Source organism: Choloepus didactylus, chromosome 12 (assembly GCF_015220235.1).
Source record: "Choloepus didactylus isolate mChoDid1 chromosome 12, mChoDid1.pri, whole genome shotgun sequence".
Taxonomy (NCBI): domain Eukaryota; kingdom Metazoa; phylum Chordata; class Mammalia; order Pilosa; family Megalonychidae; genus Choloepus; species Choloepus didactylus.
Genome location: NC_051318.1, coordinates 48,319,704 through 48,337,165, shown reverse-complemented (window position 1 = coordinate 48,337,165; position 17,462 = coordinate 48,319,704). Strand labels below are relative to the sequence as shown.

The following is a 17,462-nucleotide window of genomic DNA, read 5'->3' as shown; positions in this document are numbered from 1 at the left end:
AATAAGTATTTCAAAATTTAATTAGGAAATTTTTTTGGAGGATATTGATTTTGGTTATATAAAGTTCTTTTGGGGCGGGGCTGGAGGCATTACAATGTGAATATGGGTATCTATGTTTGTATTTCCTAATGCACATTGGCAATTTATACTTTTGGGAACCCCAGCCCCCCAAGTGTCTTCAAGACTGCACACAGCAGTTTGCTTGACCTAAGACAATTAGTGTTTGACCTAGTCTCCTTGTAAAACCAGGCCTCCATGCTAAATGTAATCTACAACTACCTCCTCCCTGAGACTCCCTGAGAAACTGTTATCTACAAGATAATCTATAATCCTCCCCTCCTCCCTGCTGATTGCAATCAATCCCTCTCTATATTGCAAGCCCACCTTATGCTCTCACGTCTACTGGAATGTCAAGCCCTTATAACTAGCTTATTCAGCCCCGCCAAGGTGCAGAGTATTTTCACATTGAGCTCTGAACCCACCACCATTCAGAGAAGCTCCTGAATTCAGGGAGCCCCATAATAAAGGCTCATGTCTCAGAATATGTCCCATGCTTCCTTTAGTCCTTCAGCTAAAAAAGCCTTCTTGGGCCATGACAATACCCTAGAATATCTAGGGCATAAATTCAGGGTAAAAATACTGGAAATGGTTATATGAATTTATTAAACATATAAGGTAGTGAAACCTTCTTTTTAAAAATGTTTATAGTAATTTACATCACTTCTAATAATATATCTCAGTCTCCATTTCCATCATGGAAACTGTTGTCCTGTATTTTTCCTATTTCTTATTCATAAAGCATAATTTTTTTCTATTTATGTTAATTCTCCACCAAATTTGTTTACCAATTTCCATTATTTGTTGATTTTAATTTTGATATTAATACTAATTTTGGTTGATACACTGACTATATTAGCTTTGGGTTTTAAAAAATATTTTATTTAATACTATTTAATTTATCAATATTTTGGTTTATCAAGCATGAAATTTCAAAAATACAGAAAGGAAAATGATTTGTCACAGCACCAGATTATTTGAGGTATTCTATGAAGATAATTATATCATCAGAAAAATATGACAGTTTTGAGTCTTTCTTTCCAGCCTGTAAAATTTTACTATATTTTACTCTTACTGTCTTGTCTAGAATCACCATCCAATAAAAGTGAAATGTGTGAGAGTTTGTAACTTCTGGTGCTTTTGATTTTAAAAAGAGTATGACATTACATTATACTTGATAATTACACTAGGTTTGAAGTAGGTATCCATTATTTAATATAGAGAAGTTCTCTGCTGCTCTTGGTTTATTAAGAGCTTTTATGATTAATCAGCACTGCACTTTATTGAATGCAGTTTCTGCTTCTAACGAAAAGATTAAATGGATCATTTAGTACAGTGTAATTCCATTATAGATTTGCTAGTAGTAAATCAAATATGTTTGTCCAGAGTAAAATAAGTTTGCCATTTTTGCCATTATATACTATTTATTTTTATTAAAAGTTTCATTCATTTTGGCCATATTATCTTCAGGACTTTTGCACCTATTTTTATACATTAGTTTGACCTGTAACTTTCCTTCCTCATACAAGCCTTGTCTACTTTTCAATGGTACAGATAACCAATGCCCAATGAATCCAAAGAAAGCCTAACATGGAGCTCAAGCATTGATAAAATCCCTCTGGCATCTATTACGGGTTTGTCTCTTTACACCTCAAACCTGTGACTTCTGTTAGAAAAGGCTTGAGCTTTATCAAGTCATGATTCAGTAATTTTGGGCTTCATCAAGTAGACTCCCACTCAATTAAAAGCATAGGGACAGACAATAGTTTAAAAGTAAAAAGCACTCAAGACAAGAATTCAAATTCAACACATATTTACTTAAAGAGTACTTAAGGTAAAAGGAACAAGTTTACAATGTAAAAATAAATTGGAACTTAACCAAGCCTGGGGACTCTGCCCCATCCAGACACAGCTGGATATAAGATCAGAACCCCCCCACCCCAGTTTAAGTTACTAAGTATTTTATAGAGCCTTTGATTCAGGATACATTCAATTAAGTCATATTCTATTTTGATGTTTGAGCCACGGGTGGTGAACTATGTGTGGTGAACCATGAGTGAATCAAGATAAAAGGAGGGTATTCACAGTGCTATCAGAGATTCAAACTTAACCTTGAATTTCTGTCAAACTTTTCTGAAAATATTTCTACTAATTAAGCCATGACTTCTGTAAAAATGGTATAACACACCTTCTACTTACGTAAAAACTAAAAATTAGAAGAGAGATTACTTTTACTATTTCTAACTTAGTGTAGTTTTGCTATTTGATTCTATAATTAGTCTAGCCACTACATCATATTATGCCTTTCACCTCCTCCTTTTCTGCTTAGGCCTGTTCAGCCTTTCCCTCAGTACAATCTTCTAATATAGGACACGAAGGATATTAATCATCTGTTCCAGTTATTATAGTAAAGCCTTTCTACTTTCTATCATTGGGAAATTGTACTTGAGTATTTGGGGGCAAAAGTTCTATTAAATATGCTTCTACATCAGAAGGAATAACTGGTTCTTCACTATCAGAACAGAAAGCATCAGGTGGTATAAGAGAGCAGCAAGGCACCTCAGCTATCTGATCCTTGCATAGAGAGTAGTCAGTGTCCTTATTTTCAGATTTCTCAGTAGAGATATTATCCTGCAATACATCCTCATCAAAAGCACAGGGCATTATGAAAGGAATGAGAAACCTGCACTAAAAGGCAGCATAGGAACAATAACAACAAATAAAATCCAAACTTAGCTCAGGTCCTGAGTGATTGGCTAATTCCGTCACTAGTTTCCTGTGATAAAATGTGCCCATTTCCAGGCATAAACATTATTTACCTCAGTCTCTCCTGTCCTATGCAATTTGCATGGCATACAATTAAAAAATCTGAGACCTATAAAGATGCAAGAAAAATGCAATAAATTATCAAGAGCCCAAGTGATATATGAAACCAAAATCAGAGATTACCTAGATTTTATCTAGATTTTAGAACTATTGGGCAGAGACATTGAGGTGATGATGATAAAAAATGATAGAATGGAAAAGTGGATAACAACTGAACAGATGGGGAATTTCAACAGAGAAACCATAAGACATTGACTAATGAAAATGATAAGAAAAAAAGCTTTATATTGACATAAGTCTCTTTCATAGAATCATCAGTAGATGTGGTATAGCCAATGAAAGAATTGGTGAGCATGAATTTAGAGCAATAGAAATTACCCAGTATAAAACGAAGAAAAGAAAAAGGTGAAAACAGAACAGAGATTCCAAGAGCTGTGGTGCAATATCACAATCTCCAGTATATTTGTAATTAGAATCCCAGAAAGAGAAGAGAAAGAGGATAGGGGAGAAATCATTGAAGAGCTAATAGCTGAAATTTTTGAAAAAAAGAAAAAAAATGAGAGCTATCAAGTGATATATCCAAGAGACACAGATAAAAATCCAAAAAAGTATAAATAGTACAAAAAAAAAAAATTAAGCACATCATATTCATGTTCATGGAAACTAAAGTCAAAGCGAAATTCTTGAAATTACCTATGGAAAAATGACATAATTTACAGAAAAAAAAAATAACATCATACGGAACAAATAGAAAAAATACTAAAATTAAAACAAAATTAGGCTCTTAATTTTTTAATTTAAAATTGATTTTTAATTTAATTAAGTAGGTACCCTGACAATATATATGCAGCCATTACTAGAATAAGAATAATTCACAGTAAGAAACTATATTATATTTATTTGGATAAGTATTCACTCAAATTTTCTGTTTGTTTTTTAAAATAACATTTTTTTCAAACTTTTAAGTTAATTGTGCAATATAGAAAACTGAAAAACACAAGAAGCAAAGAATACAAAGGTCATCCAGATTCACAAGCAGTTTACAGTTTGACATATCCTTCTAAGTCCTTTATGTACATATACACATTCTGAGATCACACAGAATGTATCATGCTTTTTCACGAATATTTACAAATTATAAGTCCCAAAGCCATGAGTATTGTGATAACCAAGTATACATGACACCAACTCAATCAGGGGAAAACAATGTATTCTTTCTTGGGGACAAAAGTTTCACAAAAGTCAAAAATGGCAACAACAGGCCTCTAAAGATAGTGGCAGAGTTACAAATACCACATCCCTTAATGCTCAATTTTAAATGAGACATAAAGCAAGAGTACAAAAAGTATAATGTGTCTAAGAGAATTCATTATCAGATCTATATGGAAATATTAGCAAGAAGATATGTTTCCATTGAATGATTTAACAATGTTTCCCTATGGTGCAGCCAAGAAATGTGCACCTACAATGGTGACATCAAAATGGAAAAATGAACACAACTGCATACACCCCTCCCCCTGTAATTCATTCTGCCCTCTGGCTGCCAACTTAATGAACAAGTTGATGCATACTGCTCACAGAGGAGGTTTAACAAGTCTATATCAGAGACGCTTTTCTATTAACTTAACAAAAACATAGTTATAAATATGTTAATTTGCTAGTGCTAGTTTTGATCATATGTTGTCACCTCAAGATACCTAAAAAGCTTAGATGTTGTGAAATAAAGAAAGAACCTTATCTGCAATTAATACTGATATTTTAGAAAAATATGCACATAGAACTATGGTTATAATCTAAAACTGTCTTCTAGATATAGAGATACTAGCAGAACCCTTCTTATTGCCCTTCCTCTTTTTCCTCTTCCACCATTTTAATGACGAAGTACAGAAATACGTCTATCTCCAAGAGTTGGATTAGCAAAGATCACTCCCAGAAGACAGGCCTTCCTATCAACTAACACAAGGACACTTACAGAGGGTTTATTTTAATTTCTCTATTTTTAATACACTTTGGACACTAGGACTTGTCCTTTAGTACACAGCAATAACTAAAATGCCTACATAGAACAATGGTCAGACAATTTGAACTTGTCTAACAACTCACAGGCAAAGAACCCTTCTCTCTGCACTTCCTTCCCTACTCCCCCCACCCCCTCAGCACACTGCTCCAAGACATCTAGTTCAACAGTACATTCCCCAAATACAGCCAGTCCTCTGTATTAACAGAAAAAATATTTAAAGTGTTATATGACACTCTCTACTTTTAACATATGTGGTTTATTTCTAAACATCTAGAAACACAAAGTTTCAAACAAGGACTTAAGTATGTCCACAATATACATAGCAGCATTGAATAAACCACACACGTAACAAAGGATACAACGTGAAAGTGAAAGTGTCTTCTAGATAGGTACATTCTGGCCTAGAACCCTTCCCCTTCTCACCTCTATCAATCCAGTGGTTGCATCTGCAACGCTTGGAAGGGATTTTTAACAATTTTGCTTTCCACAAGTAAAATTCCATCATTTTTGGAACAAAGCCTTCCCTAGGAAGTTTAACACAAAGTACAAATTTATTAGTTTACTAACTACTTCTGTCATACACTGGCAACTTCTTCAACACCTAGAAAAACTAGATGATATAAAATAAGGATTCATTTGTCCATTCTATACACTATATATACAGTAAAGAAAAACAAAATGCAAAATTATTACAAATACTACCTGTTAGTAGATTAGAGCAATCCCTGCTCCTTTTGTTAGATAGGACATGTAGCCCTTTAGTCACCACAACCAATTTGAAGAACAGCCAAATTTTTGCTTTATTCTATCTTTCATATCCAAAAATAAGTGTGTAGTAGGACCATTTTCAGTGCTAGGTATCTGATAATAGGATATTTTCCTCCTTTTTTAACCTAAATTTCAATATTATTTATCCAAAGTATTTAAAGCCAGGGACTACCTAGAGGAGTTAAGACAAATAGCAGGAGGGGAGTCAGGAATGTCAGGGACACTTACAAAATGTTTTGTGAAGATTATTGTTAAAAACTGAGTATTTCTTGCTAGAAACTATCATATGGGAAAGAATCAAAGAATATGAATTTATATAATTTTTTTCCTCAGGGAAATAATCAATAACTTCTGGTATACATGCAAATAGATTTGGTCTTTTGTGTGTCAAAAGTCTTCCCTCCCACCTGCCCTCATGTCTCCTCTGACAAACTGCTGTTTATATTTGAAATTTTTGAATACAAAGTTGCATTTTCAGGGGTTTCTATTAACTTGTTCTATTTAGAAAAAAATCCCTTCCCATAGTTTACGATTGAAGGTTATTTGGTTTTCAATTACCAGAAAAAAAATCAAAGCAACGAAGGGGGTCCAAATGAAATTAGGTCATAGAGCCCACTACATTTGTGTGGTTTGGATCAAGGAAGTTACTGGGTCTGTGGGTGAAAGATGCTCTTTGTGCACTCGAAGCACCAGTAGGGTGGGGATGGCAGGAGAGAGAGAGAGAGAGAAGAGTGAGGCAGAGTGAGACCATGTGCATTAGAAATTGACAAAAAAGAACAGGTTAAACTGCACTGCTAAGAAAACAAGAATTATGTCTTCTTCTTTGATAGGGATTGCAGGAGACAGAAATTTGGAGGTTATTGACTTGTTGAAGAGAAGGAGGAATCTGAAGAATATCTGAGGAAATAGTTTGACTGATATTCTATATGGAGGGGCAGGTATGTCTGTGATGTAAATCCTTTCCTTCTCCACACTTCCCCACATCAAATTTTGAGAAAGGTGTGAAAACCAATGCTTCTTCAATTTTCAAAAACAAAACAAAACAAAACAAAAAACAAAAAATACAGAATGCTACTCACATCAAATATTTGTGATTATATAAAACTCACAATGTCTGTGAACATGTGTTAGAAATAGGAGCCTGCATGATGTATTCAACAGAATATGTTTGCACAAGAATGTATATGTATATCATATGTATATTTGTTTATGTGGATATGTATGTGTCTCTAAAGTATATGCATATTGTGTGATTACATATGCTTATATATAATTTACATATTGTATACATATAGAGTGTGTATAGACATATAATCAATAATCGGCTATGAAAAATCTAAATAAATATTTTCATACTACAAATGAAAAAGATTTGATGTTACTTGTGTTATAAAATAGTAACGTGTCACAAGTCAAGTAAACCATAATGACTTATAATAGAAGTCCAGTAAACAAAATTATTAGGTTTACTGTTTAAACTTTATATTTATAAACAGACTAATGTGGATAAGTACAAAAAAGTTAAGTAACAGTATTTATGTGATGAAGGAAATGATCTATAAAGGGATATTAAAATAAAGAAATATTTATTTTGCTTAAGGGATTTGGCAATAAGTTTTTAAAATATCACAGGATGAAAACATTCTATTATTGAGCCGTGTTTGTGTGTGTGTATGTGTGATTTATGCCTACAGAAAATCTATTTTTTACTCCATATTAATATTACATTTATTAGTGTAACCAAAGATGTGATGCTTCATTCTCTCTACCCACACACTCATGCACACACAGTCAAATCCTAGAAAATGCCCTGTCTAAATCCCAGCTGTGGTTAAGACCTGGATTGTAGAAGACCATCTTCACTTGTAGCTGAGGAGATTTACAAGGTAGATTTTTATCCTTTCTTGGAAAGTATTTTTACTATTCAAAAGCCCAGAATTTCTTAGCCATTGCACATGGTCAGCATAGGCATTTTGAACTCCATTAGCTGCTAAGACGAAAGGGAATACATGCAGAAATAAGGGGTTCAAAAGTCAAAGTAGTGCAGAGAAAGCTAACAACAGAAACAGTGTAAGTAGACAAATAATCTAAAGTGAAATGCACACTAATCTAAGAAAATGGGTCCAAAATTAACTGTTACCAAAAATTACAAAAAAGGATATTCAAGTAATGGTAAATGAATTTTAACAAGCTATGAGATGCCATAGTATGTATATATGTATGCATGTGTACACACATACATACATACATATATGTGTATTATATATTTAAAATCTTATAATAAATGTCAGGAGAATTTAGCATTGAGAATGATAATTTATGAATTACCAAGTGTTGTATTCTAAGGAAGATAATAGGAGGCAATCTAAATACCAGTCTAAAAGATCATGATCCATGTTGCAAATGATATGTATTTGGAGACAGACATTAGAGATGAGCATCATAAAGCATTAAAAATTAACACTGACATTTTATTTGGTCATTTTTTTTCATATCCTCCAATGTTAACATGGAGACTTGAGTAAATATTGACTAAAATAATGAGGCACCAGTTTTTATATTATTTCATTCCAGGATTAGCAGCAGGAATTGCTATTAGGTATGAAGGAATTATTATAAATAAGAATTGGTGAAAACTTTCTTATCAAACTCATACTGCTAGGTAATGGGGAAGGTTCACTCTAGATTCTGATTCAATTGTTTTAGGGTCGGGCCCATGCAATGGAATTTCTTTTTTAATTTCACCATATGCTACTCTCTGCAGCCATTGCTGAGAACCACTTCACTGAAGCTGCTTAATTGAATAGATAGAATGAGTTAACTGTGATCTCCTTTGGGTCACTTTTACCTGGCAGACATTTAGAAGGGGAATCTTCAAATAAGTTAGGTTTTTATATCAGAGGTGCTGACTTTGGAGAACATACATGCTTAGTAATAGAAAATTGCCTTTGCCCAGTCACATTGTCCTTACCCAAGGAGAGGAAATAAAGCAACCAAGGGATTTATGTAATCCCAGTTCTCATAGATTTGGAATGTGGAAGTTACTATTTTGTCAATATTAATAATTATTTGATATCTATGCCCTGTTCCTTTACCTAATTTTAAGCACCTAGATTTTAGAATTAAGAGGATGCCAAGTATAAATTTGACTATACATATAATTTCTAGGAAATCTTAACTTTCTGCTTTGTTGCCCCTTTGTCTTCCATTTTCTCAAGATTATAGATAAAGATATAGGTAAAGTATGTTGGTAGCTGATGAATTTCAATACATGTAAACTTCACAAGTCTGTTTTAACCTAAGTGGTAGTCATGTAGCGATTGATCATTTCTGTGAAAACTTTGGAAAGTTATTTTTATGATACAATGCCATTGATAAACAGCTCAGGAGACGCCATATAAATTTTCATTTTATTTGTCACTTAGATATATTAATCCTGAGCCAGGAAAGTATGATCACATCAAATAAACTATATATAAGATCCTCATAAAATTTCTTGTGGAGAGTTATAATTACTTGCTAGAAATAATAAGGATAGAGTGAAATATTAGGATGAATATTAACTGAATTATATACCATATTTGAAAATTCCTATTTTTATTTTTAAATTCTGCAAAATAAATGAGCTAATACATATTTCAGTTGGTCATATAATAGAAACTGAAACAAATAAAAAATATGAGATGCATAATTTTATTCTTATTGCATAAAATTTCATTTTTATCACTGGCAACAATACAGTCACAGAATTCATTGAATGTCTTTGATCACTTTACTACCTCTAAATATAAATACATCAAATTATTGATGCCAGATTTGTCCTCTCCTTTTTATGAATGCATCTGAAGTAAAAGTAAATTTTTAAAACCAAGCAAGATAATTTGTTTGCCACATTTAGCACGTTATTATATATTAAAAACCAATAAACTGAAATACACATGCACATAGCACCTTATATGTTAAAGAATGTCAGATACAGAAAAAAATGGTAAAATATTAAGTGTATGAAGAATTATTGAACGAAAACAACATTCAACTGATGGTGTGAAGGAAATATTTCCTGTGCATTGCTGATTGGATACAAAATTGTTTCCCTCAAGATAGAAAAGTTAATTTCATGCTTATTAATCTCAGAAGAGAGTTTGATATCAATTTAAATATTAAATTATTGATTATTTATGATAAATAGTATTATCTGGTAAACCAGATATTCTGCATAGGCATGTACAGAATGTTCTCTAACAATAAGTAAACTGTAGGAGGAAAATTACATATCCATTTATATCTGTCTCTATCAATGTCTAGCAATGCCTACCTAGCTATATCTGTCTATCTATCCATCCATCCTTCCATCCATCCATCCATCTACCTATGCCATTTGGTAAACAAGTAGCCAAAATTAAGTTTATAATATGATGAGACCAGTTCTCCTTGCATATTCCTGTCAATTATGTCATATGTTGATTTTATTGATTAAGCAAGAGAATGCCAAAATGTTCACCTCATTTTAGAATGTCTTATGTATTAGTGTTTCCAGAACCTTAGAAGACATCTAACTGTTAATCCCATATACTAATAAACAATTATTTCTGTAATTTAAAAACCTTATATACAACCTGGGAATAGAAACCATAGAAAATCATAAACACTATATAATGAAAACTGTCAGGTAAGACTTAAACACTCAGGAGAAGAATTAAAAAAATGTAAGCATTACTTTATTCAAGGAAATTGTCACAGAATTGTGATTAAGTAGAAGTTGAGAGAAGAGTTGATTGTAATAGGTACAAAAGTAATTCTGGGTAGGAAGTGATTCCTGGCAAGGAGGACAGGAGAAAAGTACAGATATATTTGTTCAAAAATGATTGAAAAAAATGTAAATGGAGTGGCTTGAATAGTACACACACATAGTGTGTATTAAAAAATGTGTAAAATGCAAATGTAATATAGTTTTAAAAGTAAATGTAAAGTTAATGAAGTCCCCATTACTTAAGAGTATGTAATACCGTGGGAGAGAATTTGGAACTTCATGCTAGGGGAAAGACATGTCACTGAATGCTTTTAATGGAAAGTAACTCATAAATAAACATGTTCCAGTACAAAATATATGGGATTCGGGAGTGGGGTGGGTGAAGAAAGAAGCTGCAGACAGAAACAATAATAATGTAGGTGACAAAAACAAGCTAGATGCCAGCCTTAGTTCTGAGGTAGTCACAATAGAAATTCAGAAGAAAGGTTGTACTAGGCAAATTAGTGATTAGCATAGGGAGTGGGGGTGTTTAAGTATTATAAAATTATAAAATTTTATATAATATATAATTGCATTTTTAGAGGAGAAACAACAAAATATCTTTAGAGGAGATTAACATCATTAAGAGGAATGAGAAACTTCAATGGGGGCGATATTTTGTAGTTTAGGAAGCCTGTAGACATGTTAAGTGTGTAATACAATTAGGGAGGTGTATGGATAAAACTGAAAAGAAAATTAAGAGTGTAAATACGGATATGGGAATCTTTGGAATTAATATTTATTTTAGTTCACAGATTTAAAAACCTTGATAAATTGATCATATTTTTCAAAATTCTTTGCAGACCTCTAATTCTACATTAGGAATGATGTTTCTAAAAATATTTTCAACTGAAGAAATAGAGCAACTTTTAATATCAGTACATAACAATGGTAATAATAACTATTTCAGTACAAACTACTACACAAACTTTAAAAATGTGTAATGTAATTGTTACATGAAAGTTACTTTTGACATTAGAACACTTCTCCAGAAAAATCTCATGCTTATTCTCCTGTGTAATTCTCTCTACATCTTTGGATATAGCCTCATTCTACTCTGGAGAAAAAGCACAAACATTAACAGCAACAAAAGCAAAAGTGTACATCAGAAGGGAGATGTGATAAATAGTAAGTGAATTCTTAAAGCAAAAATGTCAAGCTATTTCAACAGAACATTAGGTTTAAATATTTCCTTTCTTTCATAATATCACTTTACAACTGAACATGTTTACAAGGAATAGTTTATCTCCTACTTCCTTCTTTGTCTGTCTATCTGAATTGGAAAGTTCTTGAAACGTAAGTTACCAAAACAGGAGAAATCACTGAGGTCAAGAAAAAAATAATGTATATATTCTTTAAATGTACTGATGAACACATAAGCCATAAATGCCTTAACCCAAAGGAATAAACCCAGAGGAAGAGGGCAAGAAATGGGCTTTCATTAGATCAGTTTAATGCCCAGTGAAATGCTTCCATGGGAAAATTTTTCAGAAATAATAAGGAGTAAATTCATTTGAATATTAAGTTTCAAGCCTTTTAACTACTCTCTGTGCATGTAAGCTAAATTTGTTTCCCACAAACTCTTATGTAGAGCAAGAAGTCTTTGATAGCTTCATTATGATTTCTCAGATAGTCCTAAAGATAAACTAATTTATGTTTTTAAATATGAGGCTGAAAGTTGAAATGAAAAAAATGTGCTTCTTTTGAATTTCTGAATTTACATATTTATTTTGGGTATTGCTGAATTTCTCTTCTTATCTTGAAATATCATAAGTGGTCTGAAGAATTGACAACATTTAAATCATTGTTTCCTGATATTGTAGCGTATTGATGCAGTAGACAATTCTTCTGATTTTCTAATTAGCAGTTTTTAAATTATTTTATTTAGGGAATTTTTTTCCACAATGACAAATACCTTAACATATCAACACCAATAATTCATATAATTAGTTAAAATTCTAAAGATCAGACATGTGATTAGAGATGTACTTATGTAAAAACATTATATTTGGAAGATTTGTTGGAATTTACACTATTAGAAACAGCAAAAGGGTTTTGCATTCTTTTAATCTAATTTTAAAAGGTTAGAATTCTTTAAATATAAATGATAAAACAATTTCTGTGTGATCTACAGGAGTTATTATTTCTACAACTCTACTTCAAAAATGTTTCAGATAGATTAAGTAATATAAAAGTTGTTTTTCACTTATTCCTTGTTTACCACTGACTAGCCTATTGAGTTTTGAGTCTAATTTTTAATTTCTATGGTTTTCAGTTTTGTCAGTTTCAAAAGTTAGTGATACCATTAAATGGTATATCAAAATAAAGCATATTTTCTGGGATATAAAAGTTGATCAATTAATGCTAGCCCTTTTCCTTTCTAAATATGTTATCTACCGTAACTTACTTTTCACTTTACAACAAAAACAATGAACTCTGGTTGGTGTACGTGCATTTCTAAGATTTCATTGGCTTTAATGCTACAGAAAAATTGCCAGGAGAGCTTGTGTCTCTCTCTTCACGCATACATACACCCTCAAAAAAATATATTTAGAAAAATAGCATAGACATTTAAAGAAAAGGAAAAGTATGTATATTCCCCAGTATATGCTTATGTTACTCAAACTAATTTTGACTCATAGTTATCCTGAGGACTTCTATGGTGCACTAAGTAATGAATATGTCTGCAATTAAAGTTTACACTGAGAATTTTTAACTAAATCTTCACTAAAGAGCATTTCTATTAAAGGACAACTTTTATTTTTAACCCAAGTCCTAAAACAATCTTGCATAGGTCAACTTTCAAAATATTACTTTCCATAGGCATGTATAACAGAAATACATTGTGGCTCAAGGAAGAAACAAAAACTTCCTATCTACAAATAAAGCTTTCGGTCAAAAAAATGTAGAGCGTTACATAAACAGTATCAGAAAATATTGTTTTTTTTTTTTGAGTATGAACGATGAGTTCTTCTTTTAGAAAATATTTCATTGTTATTTTTATGAAACTGTCTTAACTGGAAATTATTGTTAATAATGTAAATTGTAATTTAATTCAATTGATTTAAAATAAGTTGTTAAAAGCCTAGGTATTTGCATACACAGCTATTAAAATTGAAGTGACAGTAAACAGAAAGCATATTCAGGAACTGAACTACATCCAATTCTCACCCAAAGGTCTTTTTCATAAATATATAATCTTTTGAATGGTCCATAAAATGTGCAATAAAAGTGAATGGCATGTCCAGAACTTGACCAAGAGTCCTTTCCTCATTTATATAAACTTGATTCTTAACATTTAATCCCCCATAGGGGGTTTTTATCATTAAAAGAATCATTATAACTAATAGTGATTAGTTATAATGATTAAGTGTTCCTGCTTTTTGGCTAATTATTTTTCTGAAAGAGGTTTAACAGGGTAATTCTTCTTGATGAGAACCACATCAATTGTAAAGGGGCACAAAGTGCTTGCTTCACTACACAAGCAAGAAAATGCCCTGTGCCCCAACACTTCCACCGCATGCTCTATCATTAACAGTAATCACTGCTTTTGAAAAATCATAAACATATTTTTTCATGACTTTTCTGCTTATGTGTATATGAGACTACTTAAAATGTATTACAATGAAGTAAATTTCTGCAATTTTTGTTATTCTTGGAATTGGGGGTCACTTTTATAGGGAAAAGTCTGAGTTGCAGGATAAAACCTAATCATCATATATAATGAAACTGTAAATTAAAAACACACACACATATATTAACAAAGCGTGCAATTAAAGATGAATAGAATGGAATAAATTACTCTAGTACTGCATTATATGTCCACCCCAGAATAAATTAAAGCTAAATACATTTCAAAAATAAATGCAAGTTGAGGGCCATGCCAGTCTAGAGGCCAAAGTAGACAATGAGCATTTTCTGACACATGAACTTCTATTCAGGGCTTACTTACAGGGTGAGAAGTCGTGGAGAGATCATGATGGCTCTCTCAGGCCAGGCAGGCATCACATTCGCAGGGAAGTGACCCTGAGATGCAAAGAGGACAGAAAGCCTTTTATAAGGGCTTAAGACAAAGGCTTTCCTAAGAGTGGGGGAGCATAGATGCGGGAACAGGTCACTCTGACCGACTAGAATAACACTTGAACAATTACATTTTGTTCTTTTTGTGAGACTAAAAGCCTCTTACTTCCTGCCTGCTTGCATAAATTTACATTTTAAGGTCAATTTACCCTTTTTCTCTTTACTGGCTTACAAAGATAATAGGTTAAACATTAGCTGCCTAGGTCACGCAGATTGCTGTGCACCAAAGATCTACAGGCCTGTTTTGCTCAGACCACAGGTTGCCACACATATGAAATTATTCCATGATTGAAAAGAATGTATATTTTATAGATTATTTCTGTTGTAGATCGTAGACTCTATTTTGAATTCTTAAATTTTTTCATCATTTTCAAGCACTTTTACAACTCTAAAGCTTCCCATCTCTTGATTCCAGGATTTCATGATTCTAGGATTCCCACTGTATGCAACAATCATAGATAACCTAAAGAGCAAGAAATTTCCAGTTGGCTAATAATCCCATGAATATGTCTTTATATAGACCAAATTCAAGGTTCTCAGTGTTCATGTGTTTATTTGCATTTTCTTTTGGTGCTATTTTGGGAGACAGATAAGCGGACCTCTGTTTTAGGAAAATCCATGTGGAAGTAATATAAAACATACACTAAAATAACAGAAGAGCAGGGGCATGGCTCCTCTGTTGTTTATGCCCATGGCACCTCCAATAGTCATCTGGCCCACTCATATCTCCTGCTCTCTCATATTAGGGAAGGTCCCCTTGAATCCTTCCTGCTGTGGCTGCATGATTTCTTCCTGATGTCTTTGCATCTTTTCCTCCTGAATTCTGTGCTCCTCCTCCTGCCTGAGCTCCAGTTGCTTTTGTTTTTGCACCTCTTGGTTGTGAAGGCTGTTCTGGCTTACTAATGCTGCCCTTAAGCAAAATACCAGAAATGGATTGGCTTTTATACAGGGGGCTTATTTGGTTACAAAGTTACAGTCTGAAGTCCATAAATTCTCCAAGGTAAGGCATCAACAATCAGTTACCTTCACTGAAGGATGGCCATTGGTGTACAGAAAACCTCTGTTAGCTTGTAAGGCACGTGGCTGTCATCTGCTGATACCAGGTTGTGTTTCAAAATGGCATTCTCCAAAATGTCTGTGTCAGCTACCAACAGCTGTATTCAAAATGTCTGTCTCAGCTGCTCTGAGGTCCTTTGTCTGTGAATTCCTTTATATGACTCCAGTGATCCAATTAACATCCATACTAAATGAGCAGGGTAATACCTCCATGGAAATTATCCAATCAAACATTTCATTCACAGTTGATTGAGTCACATCTCCATGGAAACACTCAATCAAAGGATTCCAATCTAATCAACACTAATATGTCTGCCCCCACAAGATTGCACCAAAGAACATGGCATTTTGGGGGATATAATTCATCCAAACCAGCGCACAGCCCTTCCATCCTCTGAAGTTCTTGGTGCTTCATCAAATCCTGCCTTATTAGCATGACCTGATGATCATGGTGAGGAGCTTACATCTCCATCTCCAGCTTCTAATGAGCTTCCTTTATGTTGCAGCCTACTTGGTTCTGCTGCTGCTTCTCCATTTCAATGAGTGCTTTCCAGTGTTTGGTACTCATACTCAAAAAAGCCAGGCTGTGCAAATCTGGATGGCTGCTCTTGCCCCTTGTGAAATTGCTGGTTCTTTATAACCAGCTTCTCTGGATGTCCTTCATCATCATCTAACTGGACCATGGACTTCATAATCACAGGTGGAGGAAATGTGGTTAGCAGGGAGGAGACTTCACTGCATCTGTCCCTCCAGGACCAGCCACTATGATGCCAGATGGAACATTGGGATTGCCTCACCAACAGCTGAAGCTTTGGCCAAGTTGCTACAATGGGAGAAATTGGGGCAATTGGTGGAACCCCTCCTGCATTCAACTGTGAAGCTCCTGCAGCTGAATTTGCTTCAAACACCCCCAATACTAATAAAGCTGCATTAACTAGTTTCCCCAAACCCTTAAAAAAAGGACCCTTTAGGGACTAGCCAGAATTCTACCTGGAAAAGTGTTAGGGATTCCTTCCAATGATAATGTTTTCCCTTTCTGTACTACTCGAGGGATGGCTAGGGTAAAGGAGGGAGGGTAAAATTTAACAAATCAGTTCAGTGTGGTATATTATTTAATGAAAAAATTCTGTGTGGTGAATTCCTGAAGTCTCCAGTGTTACTGATATTGAGGGTGGGGGTGGGAGGGGCAATGGCAAAATGAATCCAGTTTTAGCTCCATTAATCCTGACCATTTCATTCTTTGTCCATCCTGTTCTGTTTGCTTTCTTGTCCTTACAGCCCCTGACTGCCAATCTGAATCACTGCTGTATATACCATGAAAATTAAACATAGCCCAATCACCTTAGCCCCATTGCTCCATTCACTTGCAGGTCAGAATTCAGGCAAAGGTCCACAAGGAACACAGACACCATATGTATAGTTCTGTTATATCCTAGATATGTTGAAGTAAAAATTTCCTGTTCTGAAGAGATTGTGGAGATAATAGTACCCTTATCTAAATTAAGCAAGTCAAATGGAAGTAGTAATTTAATGGAGAAGAAAATTAGTTTGAATTTTCTAATGTACAGTGAATGTATCATCTTTCTACTTAAGCTTTCATTTTATTTATTGTAATAAGGTAGGCATTTAATGGAAAGAAGATACATTGATGTCAAAATAATGTTTCCCTTAATCTCAAGAAAAAATAATGTGATATACCTATTAATATTTTATAGACCATATTCATTTCATATACACTTCTTAAGCAGTTGAGTTCTTTAGTAATACTTCAAATAGTAAAAATTAATATTCTGTACTTTCCATACATATATTTCTATTAAAAATGCACAGAGCTTTCATGGTTGCATATTTTTCATCATCGTACAT

At 33.4% G+C, this 17,462-nt stretch overlaps 1 pseudogene; it reads right to left on the bottom strand.

Moving 5' to 3' along the window:
- Positions 1–5,331: 5,331 nt before the first annotated feature.
- Positions 5,332–17,462, bottom strand: LOC119506832 (annotated as a pseudogene).